Below are 12433 nucleotides of genomic sequence, written 5' to 3' on the forward strand. Positions count from 1 at the left end.
CAACACCACCCTGCGACTGCTGAGGGTTAGAACCCCTCTGCCTCCTGCCATCACTCTGACTATCCTGGCTCCTCTTGGAACCTCTCTGACTCTCATCCTCCTCCTGCATCATAAGCTCCATATGAGCTGCAGCGTCCACTAGGTGTCTATACTCTCGAATATAAGACCCACCAATTCTCAACTTGAGGCCCCGCCTCAACTTCCGCTCAAACTCATAGCAACGGCGTTCCTCAGACGCCACCAGTTCAGGTGCAAACCTAGACAGACTGGTAAAAGTAGCCTCAAACTCGGCCACTGACAAGCCCTGCTGATTAAGCCGGCTAAACTGATCCCTCAGCTTCTCCCTAGCTGCTGCTGATAAAAACCTCTCCTGAAAAGCATTCACAAACGCCTCCCAAGTACCACCGACACGAGCTTTCTCGTACTTCCACCATTGACCCGCATCTCCCTTCAGTTGAAGGATGCCAAGGTCACTTTCAGTGCTCCGTCCTCGATGCCAAGCATCTCAAACGTCTTCGTTGTCTGTTCGAGCCATTCATCTGCCTTAAGCGGCTCTTTAGGATCCCCGATAAACTCGTCCGGATTACACCGAAAGAACTCCCTCTTCAAGAAGGAAGGCCCTGTCTCAACTGCCTGATTCCCAGCTCTAAGAATACCTAAAGCTCCTGCTATCTCTCTGGCCAAGGCACCCATAGCCTGCTGACCTACTGGCTCGGCCACATTGGCCTGCCCAACTCCCTCCTGCACTGCCGGAATCTCACCCTGTAACGGTACTTCCTGCCTCGCAGGTCTACCACGCCTAGCACCTCTTCCTCGTCCTGACATCCTAATAAAGGCAACACAGAACATTAGCACATTCACGAATGTGCCGAAACTAAACACTCACGTCCTAATGCATGGACAACTGTAATTCACTCCACATAAGCACATAAACACATAAGCACTTACGAATTTCATTTCCGGATAATGATAGTCCCGAGACGTTACTAGAGTTCCGGTTAGAAACAGCATTGATCAAGTGCTTTTCCAACAAGACTCCCAGAAACTCAAGGATCCAATCAACATCCTAGAAATTAAATCCCATACCCACATAGTCACATAAGCATATTATCAAATAAACACATAGCATATTGTACTACATTTACGTCTCTATCAAGCGAGACAAACCCATTGTGATCCTAATCACTTCCCACGTACCCAAAGTATTCGAACCCGGTACGCTCTGATACCAAGTTGTAACGCCCTCAAAATAATAACAATAAACCCATCAGATAAGACATACATTTACATTTAAACTAACCACATTCCTTTCATTCATTAGAATTCCAAGACATAAGTATTACATGTTAACCTCATAATAAAATGCCCTACGGGCTTACAGCTTTCCAAGTTAACACTTGGTTACAACAAAGAGTTCTAACTCGTTTACACATTAAGCCCTTGGCTTGAAATTACATGTAATACATCAAAAGTAAAACGACAAAACTATGCCCGCCACTAGCCTCCCAACTATGTCCTTGGAGGTGGCATGCTTCCTGTACCTGAAAATGATATTCCCATATAGGGTGAGCCACAGCCCAGTAGAAATACACTAAACCAACCATGGACAATGACTAAAACATTAGCAATTGATAGTTGGTCACCACAGATACAATCACATAAATTACATATTTATGTCAACGACTTACAAGTCCCAATTACTTTTCATTTTCCCTTTTTCAACAGATAAGCATGCTAGCACTATCATCATTTCCACAGATATGTATAAAAACTATATCTCACATTCAGATAAGCATAAAAGCTATATCCACATTCTCAACAGATATGTATATCAACAATATCCACAGATAAGCATACAAGCTGTATCCACACTTCACTTCACAAAGATAAGCATATGAGCTCTATCTTCACTTCTCTAGACAAGCATATGAGCTCTGTCTACGGAGTACATCCCCTATCTCCTCCAAATACCTATCCGGTTTAGAGGTACATCCCCTATCTTCCCCTAAACCGCGGAGTACATCCCCTATCTCCTCCTCTACACATAACGTATATAAACACATTGGTTCTATATACAATCACACAATACATACAATTAATGTATTCTATCAACCGTCAAGTTCCATGACACATTCCATTGATTAGTTTCCGTTTACCTAATCATTATGCATTGTCTACAACAATCTCGACTATCCTCCACCGATAGCCCAAAGCAGTTATTTCTAAAACAGAAAATAAATGCACAAATGGATATTCGATCAACATTTCATTTCCTCTTTTCTCACCAATTAATTATCCCAATTAATTAAACAATGTAATTAGGTCAATTCCCATAATTAACATTTCAACTCTTAGGTCCCATTTTCATCAATGATTCAACAATCATTCCATTTTTCTATGCCAAACATGCATCTAGGTTTATTATGAATAAAACCCCCAACCTTTGTAAAATTACACAAAAGCCCCAAACTTTCACAAATTTACCAAACCAAGCCCAACATCTCAAAATACCAAAATTTAAAGACAAAACCCATAGAGAGGAGTAGGTTATCCCTACCTCAAATTCGGAGTCCCAAAGGAGATGAAGACCAAAACCAAAATGCTCCAAACCTCAAAATTTTCAGATCAAAAGGAAGCTCTCGACGATCAACACAACTTTTGTGAAGGCAAAAGGTGAGTAAACGATCCTTACTAGATCAAAACTAAGAGAGAAGGTAGAGTCTAGAGTGAGAGGCTCAACAATGGTGATTTTGGAAAAGTAAGAGAGAGAAGAGAAAGTGAAAAAGTGATTTAAAGAGTCACAAATTCGGGACTTTAAACCCAGTCTTCCGCTCGAGCGTAAAACACCCCGCTCGAGCGGCCACTCACAGACTTCCGCTCGAGCGGCCAACCTCCCGCTCGAGCGCAGAATGCACTCGCCCAGCACTTTTGCAGAACCAGGCCTCCGCTCGAGCTCCCAACCCTACGCTCGAGCTCACAACACTGCACAACAAGATACTGGATGGATGTAATCTACGCTCGAGCGCCAACACCTCCGCTCGAGCGTACAGGCCAAAAATCTGGGCAACTAGTTTTGGTTTCTAAACTCAACCAACCTGTAACAAACCCGCTCAACACATCCTATAACTCAAATACAAAGTAAGAAAGGATGTAAACAAGATAATAATCAACTACCAACATCCACGGACACATGTCCGGATCACTATACAACAAGGGTAAACCCGAGATCGCTATAAGCATTCATGATTGCTCCGAGTGATGAGATGGAGCCTAAGAATCTCAAAGAGGCTCTCCCATCCCCTGCTAGTAAAGAATGGAGTACTGCAATGGATGAAGAAATAGAGTCTATGAGGAAAAATCATGTCTGGGACTTGGTTGATTTGCCACTAGGGTGCAAGACTATTGGGAACAAATGGGTTCTCAAAATCAAGCGCAAGGCGGATGGTTCCATAGAAAGGTATAAGGCTCGCCTAGTGGTGAAAGGTTACACCCAACGAGAGGGTGTGGACTATGAGGAAACTTTTTCACCAGTTGTAAGGTTTGCCTCTATTCGCCTAATCCTGGCCATAGTAGCTCAGTTGGACTTAGAGCTATATCAGATGGACATTAAAACTGTATTTCTCAATGGAGAATTGGATGAAGAGACCTATATGGATCAACCAGAAGGCTTTGTGGCAGTAGGTCAGGAGCGCAAAGTTTGCAAGCTTCAACGATCTATTTATGGCTTAAAGCAATCATCCAGACAGTGGAATCTGAGATTTCATCGAGCCATTGTTTCTAATGGGTTTACGATGATTGATGAAGATCACTGTGTGTACGTTAAGCGGTCCAAGGACATTTTTCTGATATTGTCATTATATGTAGATGACATATTATTGGCTGGAAATGACAAGGAGATGATTGTCGCCACTTAAATGTGGTTGTTCTCTACATTTGAAATGAAGGACATGGGTGAGGCGAGCTATGTGCTCGGTGTTAAGATCCTTAGGGATCGCTCTAGGAGACTTCTTGGTTTGTCTCAAGAGACTTACATTAAGACTATTCTAGAGCGGTTCCAGATGCAGAGCTGCAAACCCATTGACACTCCTATTGCAAAAGGCGAGAGCCTAAGCCTTGATATGGGTCCTAAGACTCAAGAAGAAAATGAAAAGATGGCCCGTGTTCCTTATGCAAATGCTGTTGGAAGCTTGATGTATGCTATGATGTGTACACGTCCTGACATTTGTTATGCAGTCGGATTGGTGAGTCATTACCAATCCAACCCAGGACCAGCTCATTGGAAAGCAGTTAAGAGGATATTACGATATCTTAGAGGGACTGCAGATTACACACTTTACTACCAGAGTTCAGATCTACATCTAGTTGGCTATTGTGATGCTGACTGGGGAAGAGACCTAGATGAGCGTAAGTCTACTTCAGGATATGCTTTCATGCTTAGCGATGGTGCTATTTCTTGGAGCAGTAAGAAGCAATCTTGTATCGCCTTATCGACTATGGAGGCTGAGTTTGTGGCTTGTTCATCTGCCGTTCAGGAAGCCGTGTGGTTGAGGAGATTCCTTCAGTATTTGGATGTTGTCACACACACTTCAGACCCTGTGACTATCCATTATGACAGCATGGCTGCACTTGCTTACGCTAAGGATCCTAAATACCATGGCAGAACCAAACACATTGATGTGAGGTTCAACTTTATCAGAGACATTTTGGCGCAGAAAGAAGTGATCCTGGTACAAGTCGCATGGTTGTGGACCCTTTGACTAAGCCAATTGCTAGAGATGTTTATCTTACTCATGTTAGGGCTTTAGAACTACGTAGGTGGTGATATTTTTTATGTGTATTCAGTTGGACTCATTTTTTGGGGATATTTATGCCATTAGTATTCATACTTGTTTCTATTACACATTTATGTTTACTACTTTTAGTAATGGTCTGCAAATTAGCATACACAAAATAATTAAATTGATGTTAACAGGCAAGATTGGCTCACTCACACGAGCAATCGCCCTTGGCGCTTGGGAGCGAGCAAGGATGAGACTGGTGGTTTATTTTTATTTGGAGCCAAGAGAGGCTTAAATCATCCACTATGTATGTCGCCTTGGTTATAACCAAGATGAGGTCGTGTTAAGGACCAAACATGGATGTTAGTACCCACTTTCCATGTTGTGCCTGTTATGATTAGCCAGATGCAAGATCTCATTTGGTGCCTAGAAGGCGAGCAAATAGAGAATTCGGGTTAAGCGCTAGAAAGCAACTAGACTAATATCTGTACGGTGTATCGAGTATGACGTCACTCTTTATGGAAGAGTTACTCCACCGTAGCATGTATTCATACTATATGTGCTTAGCGACCGAGTAATGAGGTGAGAGAATGGATCCCTGCTTCCTTACCGTGTGAGTCTTAATGTAAACAATGTATAACGCAGCGGAATAAACAATTATGGTCATACCTTACAAATAGAGTCTGAATTGAAGGATCTCGTGGGTAAATCACGTGCTTCCTGAATCTGGTCAATCAACCCAGCAATTGGGTGATATTACAATAGTGAATATCACCCACACAAACCACAGTGCAAATGGCTTTGATCGTTATTTTTAGGAGAGAGTCAGTATATAGGAAAAAACTCAAACATACGTTATTTTTCCACTTAATCACTCATATCCCACATATCAAATATATAATCTATTTATCTCATTTATCCATATTTGTTAAATGAGATAATAACTGATATCTATATCATCTATTCATATCATGATATGATAGATATATATCCTGAGTGGCTATCCAAATAGGTTTGAATTCAAATTCAAAATCCATTTGGATAAGGTTCAAAAGGTTCTAAGGGTCATGCCACATGGGCGCCCAATTTCTAACATCTCCCACTCGGACATGAGTTGGCATGACACTGCCACGTCTCTATCTCAATCTCCCCAAAAAATAAACAATCTCATACTAGCCACTGCACCGTGCGACTGTTGAGAACACCTGCATGTGGGAGCTCTATACTAGAAACTCAAAATGAGCCAGCATAGAGACATCAACCCAAAAAGAAAAGAAATAGTGTCTCATATACCCCAGACCCATCTAATTACACCGGTCCAAAAAATATCTCTAATCCCTCAAAAAGAGCATGTTTGACCCTCTCAATTCTTGCAATATATTCACACTCAATTCGCCTCTCATACAGAGCGATGTGAGTTGCTGACAGTGAATATACAACAGTGGTATAATACTAGATGATCTTCCCTTTGCACTCATGCCATTTAGTTTAGGATTGACCGCTTTCCCAGTGATGTCCCTTAAGGCCGAATCATGCATGACCGCAGGCAACATACCAAAGTAGCAAAACATCAACCCCTTACCTTATGACATAGTCAAAAGTCACAAAAGGGTACATAAATGAAAGTCATATCAATAATGACACGTAAGACTCACACGGTGAGGAAGCAGGGATCCATTCTCTCACCTCATTACTCGGTCGCCAAGCACATATAGTATGAATACATGCTACAGTGGAGTAACTCTTCCATAAAGAGTGACGTCATACTCGTTACACCGTACAGATATTAGTCTAGTCGCTTTCTAGCGCCTAACCCGAATTCTCTATTTGCTCGCCTTCTAGGCGCCAAATGAGATCTCGCATCTGGCTAATCATAACAGGCATAACACGGAAAGTGGGTACTAACATCCATGTTTGGGTACTAACATTCATGATTAATTGTTATTTGTTTGAATTCCATTATATTCATTTAATAATGGAATTCAAACAAATAACAATTAATCATGCTATTCTCATTACAACATATTAGAAAATCTAGGCAAAAAAAAATAATATGCTGTATTTAATATTCAAATTATGCCATAACAGAAACTATATCACTTCTGAAATTTTCTGGAATTTTTCTGAAATTTTCTGGAATTTTAAATAACTAATAAACACACATAAAATTAGAAATAAAAAATCCAAAAACTGATAAACTGAAAAAATTATTCCAGTAAATAGAAAAACATTTCAGAAGTCTACAAAAACAATTTCAACCCTAGAAAATTATTTATGCAACACCAGATGCATTTTAAACTAGAAAAAATGAATTATTATTTCAGGAAAAATATTTTTTATTTTCATAAAATTTTCAAAATTTTACAGAAGATAAAAAATTTAATTCTGAGTCTAACGGTACCAACCATGTTTAAAACAAAGCTATAACGAATTAATTATGGCAATTTAACGCGATTTAGAATTAAAAAACAAAACAAACAGTGCCTAATACATTAGTAGCCAAGCCAGCCGAGCCGGCGGAGGAAAACGGCGCGGTTCAGCGAGCCCGGCTCAACGAGTGGCTCGGCGCGGCTCAGCTTGCAGCTCGGTACGCGGCTCAACCCGCGGCTCAAAGCACGGCGCGCGTGGATGGCACGGAGGGCGCGCGTGATGGCGCGTGCAGGCGCGTCAGTAGGGCATCTGGCGCGTGGGAGCGCGTGGAAAATGGCTCACGGTGTCAGGTGGCGCGTGGTCTGCACGCGTCGCCTTCCAGGGTGTTTTCTGGTCCGATTTTTGTACTGCCGGACTCCTTTTTTCAAAATAAAACCATTTATGGTATGAAAAAAAAACATTAATGAACATAAAAAATATATTTATGCTCATAATCTGATAAAAGTAGATTTTTTTGTGCGACCGCTGAGAACACCTGCATGTGGGAGCTCTATACTAGAAACTGAATATGAGTCAGTATAGAGACATCAACCCAAAAAGAACAGAGATTGTGTCTCATATACCCCAGACTCATCTAATTACACCGGCCCAAAAAACATCTCTAATCCCTCAAAAGAGCATGTTTGACCCTCTCAATTCTTGCAATATATTCACACTCAATTCGCTTTTCATACAGAGTGATGTGAGTTGCCAGCAGTGAATATACAACGGTGGTGTAATACTAGATGATCTTCCCTTTGCCCTCATGCCATTTAGTTTAGGATTGACCGCTTTCCCAGTGATGTCTCTTAAGGCCGAATCATACATGACCGCAGGCAACATACCAAAGTAGCAGAACATCAACCCCTTACCTTATGACATAGTCAAAAGTCACAAAAGGGTACATAGTGAAGTCATATCAATAATGACACGTAAGACTCACACGGTGAGGAAGCAGGGATCCATTCTCTCATCTCATTACTCGGTCGCTAAGCACATATAGTATGAATACATGCTACGGTGGAGTAACTCTTCCATAAAGAGTGATGTCATACTCGATACACCGTACAGATATTAATCTAGTCGCTTTCTAGCGCCTAACCCGAATTCTCTATTTGCTCGCCTTCTAGGCACCAAATGAGATCTCGCATCTGGCTAATCATAACAGGCACAACATGGAAAGTGGGTACCAACATCCATGTTTGGTCCTTAACACGACCCCATCTTGGTTATAACCAAGGCGACATACATAGTAGATGATTTAAGCCTCTCTTGGCTCCAAATAAAAATAAACCACCAGTCTCATCCTTGCTCGCTCCCAAGTGCCAAGGGCGATTGCTTATGTGAGTGAGCCAATCTTGCCTGCTGACATCATCATCTGCTAATCATTATGACACAAACCATAATAGTGTCAACATCCCATCATCTCAAAATAAGTGATCGATTTTAAAAAAAATTGACCACAGCTTGCGCAATTATAGATTCCAAACATAAGCCTTATCAGCACCTCTTGCGATAAGTATATACAACGGAATCCACCATGTGCACCTCATAAGAAGTAATTTAAGATCACTACCTCTTGCGCAATAACCTCTCTAAAGATATTTTGGTGACCAATTTGCGTTCATTCTTAGTGTGCCCAACTAGCACAGATGCGCCCAACTAGCGCATTGAATCTTACAATGAGCAAATTAATATACTACTAGTAAAGCATTTTATCCACAGTCTAATGAGCAAGGTCAATGTCTAAACAACTCAGTTGACCATTTACCAAAGATAACACTTATCATGCCGAATACGCCCACATAGCATACTTTAGGCTCCCACAACAAAGAAAAGATCAAGGAATATAGGTCATCTGTTTCTTCCAAAGACAATCCGAGGATTCACTCAATAGCTAAGGCTCTGGCTTTTACCGATAGGTAAGTTAATGGATTTGCAATTTTTCATCTAGAATTGTTCTAGGATATTCCTTATGTAAGTCATCGAAGACAAACCGGGAATTTTCCTAAAACAATCCCTAAGGATCGTACATCCGAGCATATAAATTACATCACCCATTTCCATCATATCTAAAATAGAGGACTGCCCACCCTAGGTGGCGACAACCTTATAAATTCCTGGCTCATAATGACTAAGTAAGGAAAAACTTCTTTTGGACCATTGATCATGCCTCAGTGGTCTTCATCGATCATCGTTGGCGTATCATGGCTTGACGAAATCTAAGAACCACTGTTTGGATAACTGCTTTAGGCTGTAAAAGATTTATTGGAACTAGCAACCTTTTTGCGCTCCTAACTTTTCACCATAAAAGCAGAAGGTAAATCCCTACGGATATACTTATCCAATTCTCTAACGAGAAATCGGGTCACAATGTCCACAAATCAATGTTCCGAACTCATGTCAATCATAGCCTAAGTCAAAATAACCTCACTCCCCAGGAGGAAGTCTTCTCATGGTCTACACTTTCCTCAATGGTGCAACTTTTCGGTATCTAGCGAGCCTTATGCCTCAACAATGACTATCCAAATTACGCATAAATTTAGAACAGTTTTGCGTCATAATGGAAAGTCGACCAAATTATAAAAAGGTTAATCCTCAAAGACTTTGTCTTAAACTACGCAACATTGATCCACTTTCTAAAAATAGGGGACTAGAGCCTTAGGCATTATCCTAGGCCCTTTATCATCTTGCGGAGCAATCATGAATGTTTCCCTCTCAATCACCCAGTGATGACGTGGAAAATTTTCACATTTGCTACCACGCAACTAAGAATGTAGAGTATTCTTCTCTAATGGAGTAATCCATTAGTAGGCACATCGCTCCCACTGTCCCTAGGATATTGGAAATTTCTTTCCATTCTCAACTAGGCTACATAGAGCGCTATGCTTAGAATTCTCTATCTTATAGAGTTCCAAAAACTCTATTCACGTCACCTTTACTAATAAAACTTTATGTGACTTAGTTACACTACCACAAAGCTGCTTACCTATATGCACATGACCTGGAGGGTTTGCATGACCGCACACAATAATGCGCCACACGACCCTTTGTGTTTACAAGACAGCATACAATAATGTGATATAGAACCCTAGGTCTTAACTTCGCAATCTTATGAGAAGTAAAATAAAGATAAGCTGCTTAACGGTTACAGATCGCCCATAGATGGCTCTCCACTAACCTATTACTCAAAATGGAGTGTAAAATCTGATATGGAGGGCACTTAGTTAGGGATATAGGCAACAAACTAGTGCAATTTCCAATTGGGAAACATTTTGCGCCATTATCCACCTAACATTAACAATATTTAATTCCTTATCCCTACTACACCATTGTGTTGTTGAGTACTAGGAATAATCAATTTTCTAAGCATCCATCTCTCTTCACAGAGTTTTCTAAAAATAACTCAAATAGATATTTGTCACCTTGGTCAAAACTAAAAGCACAAAAGCTGTTATCTAATTGATCTCAACCTCATATGTGCAATGTCAAAAATCATCTCAAAACTTTTGACTTATGGGAGATCAAATAGTCTTGACTCAGATGTATATCATAATCTATAAATATGCCGAGATTGAGGCTTAGCTATCATACCCTTACACATATCTAGTCACAAATATCATAGTGGACTAAATGCGCCAAAACAAATGACCTTCTACGGCTTTCCTACTTACTTGTGCGCACCCATTGCGAACAAAGTTATACATTCACATGAGAGCAGGATGTCATAAGCGAGTGGGCCCGAGAAGGCCTACTCAAACCATCGTGTCATCATCTCATTAATGTGATTAAGTATAATAAGCCACTGGTTCATGACCAATGTCATAAACTAATTCCAATCATCTTAATGTGTGAGTTCTCGAAGACAAGTTTTAAAGGTTTAGGCCCAACTAGGTAATGACTCACGACTAAGTCATATTCACTAGATCATAAAAAAGATGTCATGGAGATATCAAGTGCGCCTAAGTCGCAAATTTAACTAGTAAGTGCTAATCCCCTGCACCTTCAAGTCAATTTTATTCTCCATACACTTTACTGCATCTAGTTGAAAGATGACGACACTCCTCTTGCCATCTCTGTTTCTCGCTTCATAGTTACTTGCAATTAATTCTACTATCCACAAGAAGGAAAGAATAAGCTATCAACTATGACAGCCCCTGAAGTAACTTAAGCACGAATTAGGCCAAAGAGTCTAATTCAACACAATGCTCTTACAAGCGATGCGTCAAATTCTTAGAGTCATAACAACCTTGTCAGCCTTGACCTTTTCATTACTATGCTGCAACGTTTGCGCTTAGTGGTAAACGTTATTCAAAACGTTAGCCTAGCTAAGGAATCATACAAAGAAGCCCCTCCTCATGTCTCACACTCAAGTGTGGAAACAGTAAGTGTCCAGACTAAGACAAGTCGGTAATGCTAATAGATTTTGCAGCCACTAAGCGTTAATCTTTTCACTTAGTGTTAATAGATTTTGCAGCTTCTAAGCGCTAATCTTTTAACTTCACGTGATATTTCAACGCAAACTATTATAGTGCATGAAATTTTGCTCCATCCATTCCCAATAATTGGGTAGAGAGCAAAATACTGCTCAAACTGGCTACTTGTCTTACACTTAATGACTAATTTATTTAAGCTCGCATTTCTTGGATGACGTGACTCATGAATGTTACTTCATCCAATGATGTAACATTATTTACAAGTCAAATTACAAAGTCAATCCGCGTAGCTCAATAGTCAAGATCATATACAGATCTATTGAGGGCTTACTAATTTCATAACTCCAAAACTCGCCAACCAAAACTACGTAGCGTGCCGCTAACCATAGCGCACACATTAGTTTTTATTATGCCAAACAAGGCAACAAAACCAGGCGACTTTGAGTCATGTTTCCTTGCTTTGGCTCAATTAAGACTTGACCTAAAGTCTCCAAGACTTTTGCTCATCTAAAGAATGGGATTACATTGTTCACATTTGAACATCTTTACTAAGTCTAGGTCAACCAATTAACTTCCATAAGCTAAGTCAATTTAGAGAGAAATTCGCATTGGGATTAATTTGATTAGCATAATATAATTTTGCCACAAAAATCTAAATTAAATAGTGACAATATTACACAAGTCGCAAGATCGAAAATCTGCTATGCTCGTAATCATCTCTTGCGCCACAGGTAACAATTATCCAAAATTTAATTTAATTTATGCGCAAAATATTGGTTTTCGGGAGTAAACCTACAAAGATTTCTCTCA

This window comes from Camellia sinensis, chromosome 15 (genome assembly GCF_055761805.1).
Source record: "Camellia sinensis isolate YWXY chromosome 15, ASM5576180v1, whole genome shotgun sequence".
Classification (NCBI taxonomy): domain Eukaryota; kingdom Viridiplantae; phylum Streptophyta; class Magnoliopsida; order Ericales; family Theaceae; genus Camellia; species Camellia sinensis.